Source organism: Pseudorca crassidens, chromosome 7 (genome assembly GCF_039906515.1).
Source record: "Pseudorca crassidens isolate mPseCra1 chromosome 7, mPseCra1.hap1, whole genome shotgun sequence".
NCBI classification, from domain to species: domain Eukaryota; kingdom Metazoa; phylum Chordata; class Mammalia; order Artiodactyla; family Delphinidae; genus Pseudorca; species Pseudorca crassidens.
In genome coordinates this window covers 6,817,229-6,834,881 of record NC_090302.1, presented here as the reverse complement: position 1 = coordinate 6,834,881, position 17,653 = coordinate 6,817,229, and positions in this window count along the sequence as shown.

Below are 17,653 nucleotides of genomic sequence, written 5' to 3'. Positions count from 1 at the left end.
CTGCCAACAACTGGATTTCAGACTTCTAGCCTTTGGAACTGTGACAAAATACATTTCTGTTGTTGTAAGCCACCCAGTTTGTGGTAGTTTGTTCTGGCAGCCCTAGGAAACTAATAACGCTTCTGAAATTTCCCACACCTTCATCCACTGCCTTTTCCTGTAAATTCTTTAACACATTTATCTTAATGATTTAAAAATCTGCCAACTAATTCCAACGTCTAGATCGCCTTTGGATCTGTTTCTACTGACTTTTAAAAGAATCTTTTCCCTGTGTCACATGTTCCTGTTTCTTTCCATGTCTATCAATAATAATTTTTAATTTTATTCTGGACATTGTGAGGCTATAATGTAGAGCTTCTGGATTGTGTTATCTTCCTCTGAAGAGTTTTGTATCTCATTTCTGTTTAATTGTTGGCCATTCACCTCGATCTTGTGAAACCCTTGTTTCAGACTTTGTTAGGGCAGGTTTATTTTGGTCCTTACTCCTAAGTAATGGTCTCCCAGGATCTCAGTGAAGAGGCTGGCATGTTTACCAAGCCACTCTAACTGGGTGAGATTTGAACTAGAAAATTTGGATCCCCAATGCCAAGCAGCTGCAGAAGTCTCTGCTCAGCTCTTTCAGCCCTCTGGCTGTGTTTTCCCCCTGAGCTCCTTGGAGTCATGCCCCACACCAGAGTCAGCCAAGAATCTGAGGGGAGTTTGCTCCCTCTGCAGCTCTGTTTTCTGGGATGTCTCTCTCTCTCAATTTCCAGCTGCTCTGCAGGCCCTGAACTCCAACTTCTTACTCCTCAGTCAATAAGGCTTCTGCTTTCTGCTTGAGTTCTATCCCCCATGCACAACGTAAACTAGGGAATGCCCTCAGGGGAAAATCCAGATAAATGTGTCTCTCACCAGTAGAGTTTCCTGGTTTCAAGGGTCATATCTCCTCTAGTCACTCTGCTTTTGGTCACTCTCCAATAGTTCCAAGCAAATCTGTTTTATATATTTTTGTCCAGATTTTATAATTGTTACCAGCAGGAAGTTAATCTGATATAAACGACTCTTCTACTACCAGCAAGTCTATGCTTTATAAATCACTCCATCATGTTGCCTAAGACATAATTTAGTGCTCGTGTTTACGTCTAGTTTTAGACTTGACATTGGAAGCAATACGGTTTAGCGGAAAATGCAGGTCATTGTGCTGGGGTCTGGAGCCAGCCATTCAAACGGTTCAGTCTTGATTCGGATACTTTGCTGTGTGACCTTGAACGAAGTTCTTCATCTCACTGAGCCTCAGTGGCCTCACTTGTGTAACAGGAATAACAGTCCCTGTCTTCCGGGTGAGGAATGGAAGTAACCTGAGCAAAAGCCCAGACCCATGTCTACACATGCTAATGGGCTCAATAGATGGAAGATGTTATTAGCAGTGAATTAGCAGTTCTGTTCTTGCAAGCAAAGATCCCCAATGACATGATGATCAGCCAGACCCAGTATTGACCTTGAGTAAATCCCCACTCCTTTTAAGAGTAAATCCACACTCATTTTAAGAGTAAACCCCCACTCTCAAAATGACACATTTTAAGAGACAAGCTGATGTCTTCAAGTTTGGTTTCACAGTCATGTCAGAGGTGCATCTTCTAAGGGCAGCGAGAGACCTGCATCCTCTGGGATGGCCCTAACTCTGCCTTTTTGGCAGCAGAATGTCCCCCGTTAGAAGACCGACAAGGACTCCTGCTAACTCGTGTCTGGGCTAAGTCAAGTCCTGATCAAATGGGCTGGGCTGGGTTGGGTGACACTCACCAGGCTTAAACAGCAACCCAAATAAGAAGACACCAATATATCAATGGTATTTATGGGGAGGGTCCCCCTCTGGAGGGGCAAATGCCGTCAACACAGCAACCAAAACAATTCCCTTGACAGAAGGGCAGAGCTGTGGAAGCCAAGCCTGCATTCCGGACCAGCCAATGGCCTTCGGCAGGTCCCTCCCCCTCTCTGCATCTCCTTCCACCGTCCGTATGAAGCGCTGACCTCTAAAAGTCCTCTCAATGTGGGCTCAGACATCGGGCAGCCTGACGCCTAGCCATGGTCCTGCCTCCAACATGGGAAGTGAGGTTGGGCACCTCACTTAATCACTCTCTGCCTCAGTTTCCCCATCTGTAACATGGGGTACACATGCTCAATACTCCCTTTTGCACCAGGCTGCCATGGAGCCCTTGAAAATAACAAAGCATTCTGAAAGTCAGAATAGCAAACACGTATATCGTACCCCAGATCTACAGCCTTGCACCACGGTTGGCAAACTCAACAGAGTCTTGCATTATGAAGACAAGGAGGGGAAATGTAGCCAGCCCACCCTTGGGAAAAAAACGAGAGCTTTCAAAGAGAGACAAATAACTCGCAATTTAAATGCATAAGAGACCAGGCTGTGCCACCGCATATGCAGATAGATGCAAATGATATGCAAATGGACCAGAGCAAGCCTGGGTTTGCCAGGGTCCTCTGCCAAGCAGCCAGTTATGGGGTTCAGCCAGGTCTGCTCTGTGCCAGAAGCTCACATCTGGGGCCCAGAGGCCTTGGGGTGAATATCCGATTGCGCCTCCTCCAGAAAGCTTTCCAAGACCCAGCAGGCCGCAGCCCCGCCCCCTCTCCCCAGGGCTTGGAGCCTGCCTCTGGACTCTGCTCGGGTACCACCATCTCCCCCTCCAGACAGCGAGCTCCTAGGGGCAGTGCTCCGTCTCATTCACCCCTGCACCCCTGGAACTTTCACAGGCCCTGGCACCAAGGAGGTGCTCAGAGGCTGCAGGCTGAGTGAGCACAGGAAGGCAGGATGGGTGGGTGAATTCACTTATAAGTCCTCCTTGACCCAAGGAACAGGCCGAATCCTCTTCAGGGGCTTTGGGTTCTGCCGTCACCCAACAATGGGTGACCTTCATCACTACCCTGTTCCCAGGGAAGATTAAAGGACGGAAGTTTGCAGGTAACACCTAATTTCTAAATTAGGAAAGATGCCACTTTGTTGGTACAATGACATCCTTACCCCTCTCTTTCGTTCTGCTGTCCTTTCTGGGGTGGGCGAGGGCCTGACTCAGAATCAGTGTCCGATAAATATCGACTGATGAACGAATGAGTGAATGAATGCATGGACAAAAGAATGAGGTTTCAGCTAACTTTCCAGAAATTGCCCGTAAGCCGTAGCCCATTCTGTCAAAATACAGACCTTAAGTTGAGCTACTGATTGTGTCTACTTGTTGTAGCACGTTTGAATTCTTTTTGCTGTGTTTCTAGACTTTAGGGACTGTAGCAGACACTTCTGTGCCACATCACATCTCCTTGTTCCACCTCTGATTTCAGCTGCAATGAGGTGGACAGTCCTGACTCAGCATGACTCGTGCCATCTCAAGCAGGAGCCTTTCTGCCAGGGGGCTTTTCCCAAGGCCTCCTGAAGCCACTAGACAGCTCAGGAGTCGGGAGTAAAGACCCCTGAGCAACCTTCTGCACTAGAGGACAGGAGCCAGTGGACGGATGCTCCCACCTCCTGTCTTCCAGAAAACAATTCCGGGAGGCATCCTGTATGCTTCTAGAGTTCCTGGTGGAAACCAGCCTTCTCTCACCCACAGCAGGGGACACCCCCATCGCTTCTCCTCCTCTCCTGCCTTGCTCTCCTACCTCCTGGGGTCACCCCGAAGTCCTTAACTCAGGCTCTGCTTCAAAGGATCCCAAAATAGGACAGTGGCCGTTCTCAAATCTGGTTGCGCCCATGGCTGTGCACCTCATGAATATGATACACACGTGAAGGTGGAAACCAGATCGAGAATGTCTTCACAGCCAGTGGGAACTATTTCATTGATAAGCCAGCGTTCAGTGGGGTTGAACCAGCACTCATTCTTTCATTCACCCTACAGCAGGCAAGGCCCCGCCCTCTCGCTGCTACGGCCCAGTGGCTGTTGTGATGAAGATATGCGTGGACCACCGGGAAGGGCTCTATTGAATCCTGGATCCTCAAAACCATCTCGTTTCCCTGTGGGCAAAATGGTGCCCTTTTCAGATGAGGAAACCAGGACTTGTCCTGGGGAAGGTCAGACAGCTCCTAGGTGGTGTAGCAGAGTCCACATCTGGGGCGTGCAGAGACACCACCCACCAGGTGGTGCCCGGGGCTGTGAGTGAAGGAAGGTCTGCTTAGGAATCACGTGGCCCACACTCTAGACCAGTACTTCCCACAGAAAAAAGACACCAGCCACAAACACAACCCACGTGGGTCATTGTACCTTTTCTGGTAGCTTCATTACAACAAAGTCAAAAGAAACTGGTGGAATTCATTCTAATAATATTTGTATTTAAGCTAATACATGCAAAATATTATCGTTGTGACATGTCATAAATATTTAAAATTCTTAATGAGACGTTTACCCTTTTGATTTTTCACACTAAGTCTTTGAACTCTGGTGTGTATTTTACACTGAAGGCACATCTCAGTTCAGAATTTCAGCGCTCGGGGCTCACTCGGTGGTGACGCGCGCAGCTCTTGGCCTCTGGATAAGGCAGCCCTAACACCCCGACTCCTCACATCCCACCCCCAGCTTGTGTGATCTTGGCCGAGCCCCTTCCTAGTTTGTCTTCATCAGAGGGGAAGTGCTTTGTAAACTCACTGTGAGCGGGTCACTGCGACCTCCTTTCATCCGTGTACTACCTTGGCAGCCAAGGCACCCACAGAGACAAAGTTGCTGGGGGCCACAGCTCTGGGGAGACACACACCCAGTTCCCCTTGTGGAAAGAGATGTCTTCTCAAACTTGGGCCGGGGAGCCCCACGCACCCGCGAGAGGGGGAGGGGAGGGGCTGGAGGAGGAGTCCCTCCCCGCACCCACCCCCCCCCCGCCCCCCGGGCCCAGGATGTTACAGCAACCAAACTATAACAGCTGCTTTAATTTTGTAAAGTCGGAACTCCGTGCTTGGAGCTGGTGCTCTGGGAATGCCGGCTCTCTCGTTCATGCTTTAGCCGCACGTTTATGGAGCGCCCCGGCTGTTTACGCTGTTACCATGAAGATGCCGAAGATACAAAGGAGAAAGCAGCCCGGCCCGGCCTCCTCCCCATGTCTGGTGGCGCAGGCCGGTCAAGGGAGAAAAGCGCCCCAGCGAAGCTCCACGGGCAGCGCTTCAGAGGCTCTGGGTGGGCACCCTGCCTGAGCGAGGGGGTGGGAACAGCAAGTTCAAAGAAGGGTGAGACGGAGGGAAAGAAAGGTGAGACGGAGCTTGTGATCAGGTGTGTGGCTGGAGGGCAGGATGCCTGGGAGGGCTGGCAGGACATCAGACAGTACCCACGGGTAGGCTGGGTCCAGCCCAGGATGGATCTGGAATGTTCTCTGAGACCCCTGCTCCAGACAGCAGGACCGCCAGAGGAACCCTGACTCGCTTTGCTGCGCCTTTGGCAAAATCGCCGATTAGGTGAGTAGGACACCAATCGCGGCAATTCAACTCCTCGTTTCACTATTCACAGGGGCCTCTATTGATGCTCTGCTGTGGGGAACACTGAGATGCAGAAGACAGTAGAAACCAGCAAAAAATATAGGACTTTTATTTCCAACACAATTGTGAGTTACGCTGCAGAAAACCCTCCTGCTACAAAACACTACTTGGAAATGGTGGCGAAAATATAACAAACATCCTTTTAAATGCATGGCTGAGCTTGCAAGAAAGGAAGGGAACTCCCCAGGGATAAAAACAAAGAAGGAGCTGAAAACCAGAGCAGGAATCAGGAGGGCTAGTATCGGTGCTGCACGGGCAGGGTGGAGCTGTGGGTCTCAGCCGCCTGGGGTTGGATGTTACAGCCCCTGTGGGGACGAGAAATAAGGCTTTGGGCACCACAAAGCCAGGAGTTGTAAATGAGACCCACCTCCAAGCCAGACTCTTCAGAGTTATAGTCTCGGTGAAAAAGTGGGCAAGGATTTAAAAACAAAAACAACCCACTCTCTGCTCAGATGATCACCAATCAGCTCATCTGCTACAGCCTGGGCTCTGGGAAGACCAGACTTAGCCCCAAGGGCTTTGGGATTTAAATTTACACTACCCTGCTTCCCTTGTGTTCAGGAGACTCTGAAAGCAAGAAGTTAACACAGAAAAGGGTCCCTGGCTGGAGATGCCTGTGGGCACTGGGCAGAAACAAATGCAAACACTCCCTAGAGGGCCGTGACCTCAACCTAGGCTGCCCAGTGTTCCCACAGACAAAGGTTCCTGCAGATGAGCTCACAAAGACAAAATTACAAAACAAAAGGAGTCATAAGACAGAGTCAGTGGCAGAACCAATAAGCTTGCCTCACCCTCACCCACCCACCCAACACTACCACCACCACCACCACCACCACCACCCCCTCCCCGCCACCCATCCCAAGATGATAGATCCAGGAGATAGAGATCAGAGGATACCTGTGATTACAATGACTAAGATGTTTTGGGAAATATCAAAAAGAATTAATATAATGAAAAAAGAACAGCCAGGGTTCCTGGTTGCAGACAGAAGGTTAATATGTGTGCTGCCCAAGCGGGCACATAGGCAGCAGATTAGGCACAGGCATTTACCCCTGCTCCCTCCTGAAACACCTTTAAAAGTGGCAGAAAAGGACTTTTTCAAGTACTACAATGACAAAGAAAATGGGATAATTTCGAAATTGGAAAGCAAACCGACAAGTGGGAATTGACTTAGTGGATGCAAAAAGACTGAGTCTTAAACGGGCAGTGAGGAAAGTCGAGGACACACAGAACCCCCAAAGGTTCAGGAATTGAGTATCAGGTACTTCTGGAAGCAGAGGGAACCACAGGGGACTTGTTGAAAGAGAGTTTAAAAGGCAGTTAGTAACCAAGATCCCATCTCCCAAGGTGACTTTCTCTACTATATCCCTGAGATATAGTAGAGAGAGAATGTTATTCCCTGGAGTGGATAAAACCATGGGACTCGGCACTGGGGAAGAGCAGATCCAGCTGGGGGCAGGGGCATCACACTGAAAATGGGAGAATTAAGTGAAGGTCTTCACACTGAATATTAATACTCCTAAATGGCAACCGGGCTTAGTATGAACCTCCAGGCAAGAGAGCAAAGATCTTTGCAAATTTGAGAAACCTAGGAAGGAAGACCTAAAGGCAGTGACATCAGAAGTTGCTCAGTGAGGACTTCCCTGGTGGCTCAGTGGTTAAGAATCCACCTGCCAATGCAGGGGACACAGGTTTAAGCCCCAGTCCAGGAAGATCCCACATGCCGCAGGGCAACAAAGCCCATGAGCCATAACTACTGAGCCTGCGCTCTAGAGCCTTGCGAGCCACAACTACTGAGCCCACCTGTTGCAACTATTGAAGCCCGCACACTCTAGGGCCCGTGTGCTGCAACTACGGAGCCCGTGTGCTGCAACTACTGAAGCCCACGTGCCTAGAGCCCATGCTCTGCAACAAGAGAAGCCACCGCACCGCAACACCGCAATGAAGAGTAGCCCCTGCTCACTGCAACTAGAGAAAGCCCTCATGCAACAAAGACCCAACACAGACAAATTAATTAATTAATTAATTTAAAAAATTATATTAAAAATTTTTTTAAAAAAAGAAGTTGCTCAGTGAAAGAGGCTAGTCAGATCATGCTTCAGTGGAGTCCTTGGTGGGCAGCCAGCTCTGAGCTTTGAGTTTCCGAGCAGACTCTGTGTGTAGAAGCCAAGGATCACTGGGCACATAAGGGAAGCTCCTAACTCAGAGCCAAACAATAACAAACAGATAAAAAGCAACTTGGAGGGAACACACATGATGATGATAAGAAGAAAATGCCAAAAAGTTATCATCAGTAGCATCAAAGACATAAGAGATATAGCACATATTAAACAAGTACAGGATGTTATTAAAAAGGAATGTTCCGAGAAGAAAAAAATCTCTCTTGCATAGAACAAATTAAAAGCTTAGTGGTAAGTTTAGAAGATAAGGTTGCAGATTAGGCAATTTCCCAGAAAGTAGAGCAAAAGGACAAAGCGTAAGAGAGAAAAGACATGAAAATTAGAGAATCAACCTGGGAGATCTAACATCCAAATAAAAGAAATCTCAGAAAGAACAGAGAAAATAAAAGGGGGAGGGGGACTCATCCAATAAGTTATTCAAGTAAATGTCTCTGAATTAAATTACATGAGTTTCCAGATTGAAGATGCCCACCAAGTATTGAACAAAATGGATGCTATTTGCACACTAAGACATATCATTGTGAAAGTTTAGATCACTAAGAACAAATGAAAAATCATACAAACTCCCAGAGAGGGAAAAACTAGATTTTACACAAAGCATCAAAAATCAGAATGGGAGACTTCCCTGGCAGTCCAGTGGTTGGGACTCTGCACTTCCACTGCAGGGGACATGAGTTAGGTCCCTGGTCAGGGAACTGGGATCCCACATGTCGAGTGGCTCAGCCAAAAAAATAAATAAATAAAATTTAAAATTTTTAAAAATCAGAATGGCATCAGATTTCTTAAGAGCAACACTGATTTAGACCACAATGCCTTCAAAATCCAGAGAAACACATATATCAAACTTAGAATTCTCTACCCAGCCAAACTATCAATTGTGAGCATAGAATAAAGATTTTCAGAAATGAATGGTCTCAAAAATTTTAACTCCCATGCTTCTGTAACAGAGCAGGACCCTATGGCACCTTCCCAGAACAGAACACCCATTCCATCCTGCCATGTCCTCCTCCTGCCTTTTGTCTGTAGAAAAACTTTAGTCAAAGAATACATTTAATCAGAGAAGTGAGAAAAATCAGAAAGAAAGGAAAACAGTCAAGCAAGACAAAATAATAGTTTAGCCATTAAACAAAGCCAACGACATTTAGTTTCTTCTCAAGGGCTATAGGTAATATTCTGGGCTCTATCCTTTGAGTTGTTTTGCAGATACTGAAACCCGCACCAGGTGGAAGAAGTTACCTCTATGCTCCCCACAAGCACATTAGACCCCAGACCAGTTGAAACCAGAAGGTTGATGATGTTGACTCCCAATTACCTCACCACCAACCAATCAGAAGAATGTCCCTGAGCTGATCACATACCCCACAACCCCCTCCCTCACCCTATCTTTAAAACCCTTTCCCTGAAAGCCTTTGGGAAGTTTGGGCCTTTTAAGCACTAGCTACCTGGACTCCTTGCTTGATGCCCTGAACTTTCCTTCACCACAGCCTGGTGTCAATAGATTGGCTTTACTGCGTGTGGGCAAGTAGACCCAGGTTTGGTTTGTAACATCCTTTCTTGGGAATTTCCTAGAGAATGTGCACCACTAAGACAGGGAATAAATCAAGAAAGAGGTTAAGGTGAGAAATCAACGCATGAGAGAAATCATGTGAATCCTCAAGCTATTGATGAAGGGAGAGCCAAATAGGCTTGGAGAGCAGCCAGAAGAAATTGGAAGAGACAAGAAAGGTCTGTGAAAAATGTTTCCAAGATGATGCAGTTGGGAAATGTGCTTGGATATATCAAGAGGCTGTTGGTTCTGTTGGAGAAGGATTTGGGATGAATTCATGATAATTAGACAGAAAACTAAGCAAACAAATAAAAACTAGACAGTATTAACTACGAAGAAAACAAAAGATTGTGGAAGAAAAGAAAAATAACTATCGTGTTCTACATGGCACAATGGTGAATAGAGTTTATGTAATCATAATAATGTAAATTTTAAATTATGATTTAAACTCTATTGGAAGAATGGTGGGATAGGAAGTGTGTGTGTGTGTGCAAGGTAGAGGGAGGGGTGGTGCTGGTGGAAGCCAGACAGTTCCTCATTTTCTATTGTGGAAAGTTGACAGATAATGCCTAAAACTGGGCGGGGTGGGGGGGATGGGGGAGGAATAATAAAGCATATTATTGTGTGATGTAGAGGTAAATTCCAAAAGCAGTAGTTAAAAGAGTAGAAGTTGCTTGGCCCTGGGGAGCAGAAAATGGAAGACTTGGGGGATGGAGGATAAGAGACTGCAGTTTTTATAATAAGCCTGTGGACCTACTTGACATTTTAAACTATATGCGTGTATACAAATGAAAATCTAAAAAACAGATGAGAGAGATCTGGACCATAAACTTCTCATATGCTCTCATATGCCAGCTTGAACCCTCTCAGCTCCACTAGTCTACAAGAGTCTTGGCCAGTTGTTTTGTCCCAACCAATTTTGCATGGGCTCTGTTTAACTCCACAGGGACACAGCATGATAGCATTTCTGCCTTCTACCCCCATGTGCTTCCCTGTGGCTGCTGGTGCTGGAAATGCCATGGATCCACTCAATGCCCAGGCATGTGCAAGATAGTTCCATGAGATGAAGCAATCAATCGTGATTAACATCAAGCAGTGGCCAGCTCAATAATGTACCTTCACATTGGTTCTCCCTCCTTTCCTTTTTCCCACTTCAGCTTTCCTGGGATTACACTCCCTAAAACATTAGTGGCACTCCACTTTCACTTTAATTCTGCTTACTAAGGCCCTAGAAAGCAGACCTTTGGTTTGGAATTTGATGTTGGATTATTCACGTCATACATAATTATGAAAGACGGAATGTTTTCCCCTTAAGATCGGAAACAAGGACGCCCTTTCTCGCTACTCCTGCTCAACAACATAAGAGAATTCCCAGCCAGTTCAATAAGGCAATAAACGAGGCATACGGCTTGGAAAGGAAGAAATCTCCTTCTATTCATAGGTAACATGATTGTCTATGTGAAAAATCCTTTAGAACTAATAAGTTTAGCAAGATCACATAAGTCAATATACCAAAAAAGAAAAAAAGTTTTTTTTTGTTTTTTTTGTAGTACGCGGGCCTCTCACTGCCGTGGCCTCTCCCGCTGTGGCACACAGGCTCCGGACGCACAGGATCAGCGGCCATGGCTCACGGGCCCAGCCGCTCCGCGGCATGTGGGATCTTCCCGGACTGGGGCACGAACCCGTGTCCCCTGCATCGGCAGGCAGACTCTCAACCACTGCGCCACCAGGGAAGCCCCCCCCCCAAAAAAGTATTTTATATACTCACAATGAATAACTGGAACCTAAAATTAAGAAATAGCACTGGAAAAAATGAAATACTTGGGTATAAATCTGCATGCTGAAGACTATAAAACACTAATGAAAAAAATTTTAAATACCTAAATAAATGGAGAGATATACCATGTTCATGGATTGGAAGACTGAATTTTGTTAAGCTGTCAGTTATCTCCAAGTTGATCTACAGATTCAGTCTAATCCCAAAGTCCTAGCAGGCTTTTCTGTAAAAATCAACAAGCTGATTCTAAAATTTACATGGAAAGGCAAAGGAACCAGAATAGCCAAAACAATTTTGAAAAAGAAGAACAAAGTTTCAGGATTCACACTATCTACTTTAAGACTTTCTATAAAGCAACAGTAATTACTATGGAACTGGTCAAGGGATAGATACATGGATCAATGGAGCAAGGAATAGAATCCAGAAATAGAATCACACAAGTTTGTCCAGCTGATTTCTTACAAAGGTGCAAAGGCACTTTTACTGAGAAAGAATAGCTGGTTGTTGTTGTTTTTCAACAAATGGATTTTAATAATTTGGATAGCAATATTGAAAAAAAGATTGTCAATCTTTGTCACGTGTTACCCAAAAATTAACTCAAAATTCATCATAGACCCAAATGATAACAGTAAAATAATAAAACTTTTAAAAGAAAATATGGGGGAAAAGTCTTTGTGACTTTGGAATAACCAAACCATTCTTAGGTATAACACCAAAAGCATGGCATATAACAGAAAAAATTGATAAATTATGTTATATCAAAAATTTTAAATTTTGCTTCTGTAAAAGGCACTGTTAAGAGAATGAAAGATAGGGACTTCCACCGTGGTCCAGTGGGTAAGACTCTGTGCTCCCAATGCAGGGGGCCCAGGTTCAATCCCTGGTCAGGGAACTAGATCCTGCATGCCTGCTGCAACTAAGAGTTTGCATGCTGCAGCTAAGAAGTCCGCATGCCGCAACTAAAGATCCCACATGCCACAATGAAGATCCCGTGTGCCGCAACCAAAATGACCCAGCACAGCCTAAATAAATAAATAAAAATAACTTAAAAAAAAAAGAGAATGAAAGATAAACTGCAGATTGAGAGAAAATATTTGCAAATCTCATAGCCAACAAAAACTCAACCAGGATATGTGAAGAACTCTCAAAACTCAATAAAAAGGCAATACTTCAAATGGGCAAAAGATTTAAGCAGTCACTTCACAAAAGAAGATATATGAATGGTAAATAAGTAGATGAAAAGATGCTCAATTTCATTCTCTAGTCACTAGGGAAGTTCATATTAAAACCACAAGGGGGCTTCCCTCGTGGTGCAGTGGTTAAGAATCCGTCTGCCAATGCAGGGGACACAGGTTTGAGCCCTGGTCCAGGAAGATCCCACATGCTGCAGAGCAACTAAACTGGTGCACCGCAACTACTGAGCCTGCACTCTAGACCCTGTGAGCCATAACTACTGAGCCCGTATGCTGCAACTACTGAAGCCCGCATGCCTAGAGCCCATGCTCTGCAACAAGAGAAGCCACCGCAATGAGAAGCCTGCGTGTGGCAATGAAGAGTAGCCCCCCTCGCTACAACCACAGGAAAGCCCTCGTGCATCAACAAAGACCCAACGCAGCCAAAAATAAAATAAAATTAATTAATTAAAAAAAAACCCACATGGGATACCATTACACACCAATTAAAAAGGCTAAATTAAAAAAAAATTATCAAGTGCTGTCAATAACATACCATGATCTACGGGGATTCATTCCAGGAAGCAAGGGTGATTTAACAATTATAAAATCTTTTTAGGGCTTCCCTGGTGGCGCAGTGGTTGAGAGTCCACTTGCCGATGCAGGGGACATGGGTTCGTGCCCCAGTCCGGGAGGATCCCACATGCTGCGGAGCGGCTGGGCCCGTGAGCCTTGGCCGCTGGGCCTGCGCGTCCGGAGCCTGTGCTCCACAATGGGAGAGGCCACAACAGTGAGAGGCCCACGTACCGCAAAAAAAAAAAAAAAAAAAAAAAAAAAAAATTTTTAAAAAGTCAACATAATTCACAATATTAACAAAATAAAGAATCAGAATCATATGATCATCTCAGTAGATGCATAAAAAGCATTCAATAAAATTTAATATTCATTCAGAATAAAAATTCTTAATAACTAGAAGACCGGAAATTTCCTTAATCTAATAAAATATCTACTGTAAAGTACAGCAAACATCATACTTAATTGCAAAATATTGAAAATTTTCCTCCAGAGGTTAGGAAGAAGATAAGGCTGTTCACTATCACCACTTCTATTCAATATTGTAGAGGAGATCCTATTCAGTGCAATAAAGCAATAAAAAAATTTTAAGTATAACAACTGGAAAGAAAGAACAAACTGTTACTATTCACAGACAACATGAACAAACTGTTACTATTCACAGACAACATGAGATCCTATTCCGTGGGATAAAGCAATAAAAAAATTTAAAGCATAACAACTGGAAAGAAAGAACAAACTGTTACTATTCATAGACAACCTGACTGTATACATAGAAGACCCACAAGAATTAAAAAATAAATGATTAGATTTAATAAGTGAATTTAGCAAAGTCCCTGGCTAAATTGTCAACATCAAAAAAATCAATTGCCGGGCTTCCCTGGTGGCGCAGTGGTTGAGAGTTCACCTGCCTATGCAGGAGACACGGGTTCGTGCCCCGGTCTGGGAAGATCCCACATGCCTTGGAGCGGCTGGGCCCGTGGGCCATGGCTGCTGGGCCTGCGCATCCGGAGCCTGTGCTCCGCAACGGGAGGGGCCGCGGCGGTGAGACGCCCGCGTACCGCAAAAAAAAAAAAAAAAAATCAATTGCCTTTCTATATACTAGCAATAAACAATTACAAGATGAAAAATAAACAATGATACCATTTACAATACTATCAGAAAACATCAAGTACCTAGGGGAAAACGATAGACAAGATCTCTATACATGAAACTGCAAATCATTACTGTGAAAAATTAATGACCTAAAAAGATATACTATGTTCATGGATCAAAAGATTCAATATTGGAAAGAATATAATTCTCCTCAAATTGATCCATAGATTCAATGTAATTCCAACCAACATTTCAGCAAATATTTGTGGAAATTTACAAGTTGATTCCAAAATATAATAGAAATAAAAGGGCTGGGCTTCCCTGGTGGTTCAGTGGTTAAGAGTCCACCTGCCATTGCAGGGAACACGGTTCAAGCCCTGGCCCAGGAAGATCCCACATGCTGCGGAGCAACTACTGTGCACCACAACTACTGAGCCTGTGCTCTAGAACCCACGAGCCACAACTACTGAGCCTGTGCACCACAACTACTGAGGCCAATGCGCCTACAGCCCATGCTCTGCCACAAGAGAAGCCACCGCAATGAGAAGGCCGCACACCACAATGAAGAGTAGCCCCTGCCTGCAGCAACTAGAGAAAGCCCTTGAGCAGCAATGAAGACCCAACGCAGCAAAAAATAAAAATAAAAAAGAAATTAAAAAAAAAGAAATAAAAGGGACAATAATAGCCAATACAACATTGAAGAAGTACAAAATTAAAGACTTACACCATCAAGAATTATAAATTTGAAGAAATTGATGGTGTGATATTAGCAAGGATAGAAAAAAAGGCCCACAGAACCACAGAACAGAATAAAGAGTGCATATAGAGACCCATACATATTTAGTCACTTGCTTTGTGACAAAGATGTCCCTACAATGCAACGGGAGAAAGGTAGCTCTTTTTAGTAAATGGTACTGAGTCAACTGGATATCCATATAGGAAAAAAATGAATCTTGACCCCTGCCACACCATGTGTAGAAATAAATTTCTGTTAGATAATAGACCTAAATGTAAAAGATAAAACAATAAACCTTTAAGAAAACATAAGAGAATTGGAAATAGATCGTGGGCTAAGAAAATATTTCTTAAGTAGGACACAAAGGGTTCTAGTCTTTAAAAAATAATCAACAAATTAGACTTCATTGGCATAAGAAGTTTTGTTCACACACCACACAAAAACCATCAACTGAACAAAAATGTAAATTAGAGTGGAATAAGATATTTGCAATACATATTTCCAACAAAGGAACTCATGTCCAGAATATATGATGAGTTCCCACAAAGTAATTTTAAAAAAACAACTTCATTTAGAAAATGGGCAAAAGACTTGCATAGGGGCATCAAAAAAGAGGATATCCAGATAACCAATGAATATCTGAAAAGGTGTCCAACATCATTAATTATCAAGAAAATGCAAAAAAAAAAAAAAGAAAAGAAAATGCAAGTCAAACCACTATGAGATACCTTTGTACACACTAAATTAAAAATTTTTAATTGATAAAGCCAAGTGTTGGCAAGGATGCAGGGCAAGTGAAATACTCATATTCTGCTGGTTGGAGAAAAAATTGGCATAAACACTTTGAAAACAAAAGCACTATCTACTAAAGCTGAATGTATGTATATACATCCTAGGTATATAGTCAACAAAAAAATGCATACATATATTTAACAAAAGACATGCCTACAAATGTTCATGGCAGTTTTATTCATAATAGCCTTGTCTTAGTCAGTTCAGGCTGCTGTAACAGAATACCATAGACTGAATGGTTAACAAACAACAGACATTTTTATTTCTCACAGTTCTGGAGGCTGGAAGTTGAAGATCATGGTGTCAGCATGATTGGCTTCTGGTGAGAAGCCTCTTCCAGGTTGCAGACTGCTGACTTTTCTTATATCCTCACTTGGCAGAAAGAGAGTGAGCAAGCTCTCTGGGGTCCCTTTTATAAGGGTACTAATCCCATTCATGAGGGCTCCACCCTCATGGGCTAATCATCTCACATAGACCCTCTCCCAATACCACCATATTGGGGTTAAGATTCCAACATATGGACTTTGAGAGTACACAAACATTCAGTCCATAGCAAATTCCAAACTGGAAACTACCTAAATATCCATCAGTAGTATAATATAGTTAAGTTTGATATAATCACACAACAGAATACTAAAAAACATTAAAAATGATTGAACTATCGCTACACAGGACAACATTATGAACTTCACAAACACAATGTTGAATGATACAAGTCAGAAACAAATAAATATACTCAATGATTCCACTTATAAAAGGTTCAAAAACAAGCAAAACTTACCTCTGGTGATAAAAGTCAAATTCATGATTATCTTTTTGGAGTTAACGACTGAAGAAACAAGAGGAGAGGCTTCTAGGATGCTGCTAATATTCTAATTCTTGTCCTCGATGGTGATTACATAGATGTGTTCACTTTGTAAAAATTCACCAAACTGAACATTTAAGATTTGCACCATTTTCTCTATGTTATTATTCTTTAACAAAATGTTTACTTTAAGCAAATAGTTTTGGCTGTTTTACATAGATATCATATTTTAAAACTTGGTATACTAAAAAGTATAGAGGAGAATAAAAATAACCCATGATCTCTCATCCATGTATAACCACTGTTCACATTTTGGTGGACTACCCCATTCAGTGTACATAAGTTCCAAGAGCTTCACTCATACTAAAGACAGAACTTCATAAGCTATAACTCAAATATAGGGACATGTATAATTAGTCCTCTAATCGTCAAGCAAATTATCTCAAATCTAATGAGTTAAAACAACACACTTTATTTTCACATGGTTTCTGTGGGTCAAAAGTCCAGGCAGAGGTTAGCTTCTTCCTTTGACTAAGGTCTCACATGGCTGCAAAGTGTCAACTAGGCTGTGTTTTTATCTGGAGGCTTGACTGGGGATGAATCCACTTCCAAGTTCAATCAGGAGATGAATTCACTACTGTTAAAGTTCAAAGAACGAAACCTTCTTAGAAATGCTTTTAAATAAACATGCTCAAGCTTCACAAAGAGACAAGGAAAGTAACAACAAAAAACATGATATAAAACAGATATGAATCAAGAACAAATGGATATAAAAAATTATAATCATTGACGTAACAGCTCAAAAGATGGAATAAACTGTAAACTAGATGAAGAGAGAGCTGGGTAATAGAAAGATTGCACTGAAGAATTCATTTAGAAGGCAATATAGAAAAAGTGATGGAAAATATGAGAGAGAAGTTAAGAGAAATGGAAAATAACATTAGAAGATCAAGAATAAATATAACAGAAATTTCCATAAGTATGATGTAGAAGGAATTACAAGAGAGCAATATTCAAAGAGATAATAGCTGAGAATTTTCTAGAAGTGAAAAAAGATGTGTGTTCTCAAAATAAAGAAGCCCAACAAATGCCACGCTAAATAAATAAAAATTAAAATTCCACCTAGATACATTCACAATATCAAAGATGAAGAGAAAAATCTTAAAAGCAACCCTGAAGGTGAAAAACGGTTGCTCACAAAGAAATGATAAATAAACTGAAATGAGAATTCTCAACCACAAAAGAGATAAGAAAACAATGCAATAATACCTTCAGGTATTCCGGGTATTGAGGGAAATTAATTACTAACAGAATAATATACCTAGCTAAACTATCACTAAACAAAATGAAAACATCTTCAAACTTACAAAAACCAAGAATTTTTCATCCCCCAAACTTTTGATGAAAAAACTCCTAAGAGATGTTCTCTACCAAGAAGAAATAGAAACTGGGGACTCCTCTGGTGGTGCAGTGGATA